General features: G+C 64.0%; 1 protein-coding gene across 4 annotated transcripts in view; it reads left to right on the top strand.

The window, feature by feature from the left end:
* Window positions 1–59: 59 nt before the first annotated feature.
* The window catches only part of Ccdc82 (coiled-coil domain containing 82), a 37,099-nt gene continuing 36,605 nt past the window's right edge, over window positions 60–553 (top strand). For all 4 annotated transcript variants that reach the window (XR_003710861.1, XM_028763341.1, XM_028763342.1 and 1 more), the window contains exon 1: window positions 60–91. The gene's annotated coding sequence lies outside the window, so the exon portion shown is untranslated. The remainder of the gene's footprint in view (window positions 92–553) is intronic.

Genomic DNA, 553 nt, shown 5'->3' with positions numbered 1-553 from the left:
CAGGGGCGGGGCGGAGGCAGGGGCGGGGCGGAGGCAGGGGCGGGGCGGAGGCAGGGGCGGGGCGGAGGCAGAGACAGAGGCGCTTTGAAAGGTGAGAGCTGGAGGGTGGCTGCCTGCGGGTTTTTGGCGGGAATTCTCTCCGGTCTGGTCTCAGTCTGATAATTAGTGTAGTGGTGGGGAGGGGGAGACGCCTAGCCTCTCTCAGAGCCTAGGCGGCGTCTTGCGGCTTGAAGGGGAGCGGCTGGCGCCCTCAGTGTTGCGACCCGCCATCTCTTAGATGTGCGTCACGGACGCGGGAAGGGGCCTACGGGTGTCTCTTCAGACCCTGCCTGTGAGAGCACAACCATCCACGGGTGTTTTCTCAGACCCTGTCTGTAGGAGCACAGACATCCACGGGTGTCTCCTCAGACCCTGCCTGTGAGAGCACAACCATCCACGGGTGTCTTCTCAGACCCTGTCTGTAGGAGCACAGACATCCACGGGTGTCTCCTCAGACCCTGCCTGTAGGAGCACAGCCATCCGCGGGTGTCTCCTCAGACCCTGCCTGTGGGAG

Source organism: Grammomys surdaster, unplaced genomic scaffold, assembly GCF_004785775.1.
Source record: "Grammomys surdaster isolate TR1022 unplaced genomic scaffold, NIH_TR_1.0 138, whole genome shotgun sequence".
NCBI classification, from domain to species: domain Eukaryota; kingdom Metazoa; phylum Chordata; class Mammalia; order Rodentia; family Muridae; genus Grammomys; species Grammomys surdaster.
Note: the sequence above shows the minus strand (reverse complement) of the source record. Positions and strands in the feature narration are given on the sequence as shown.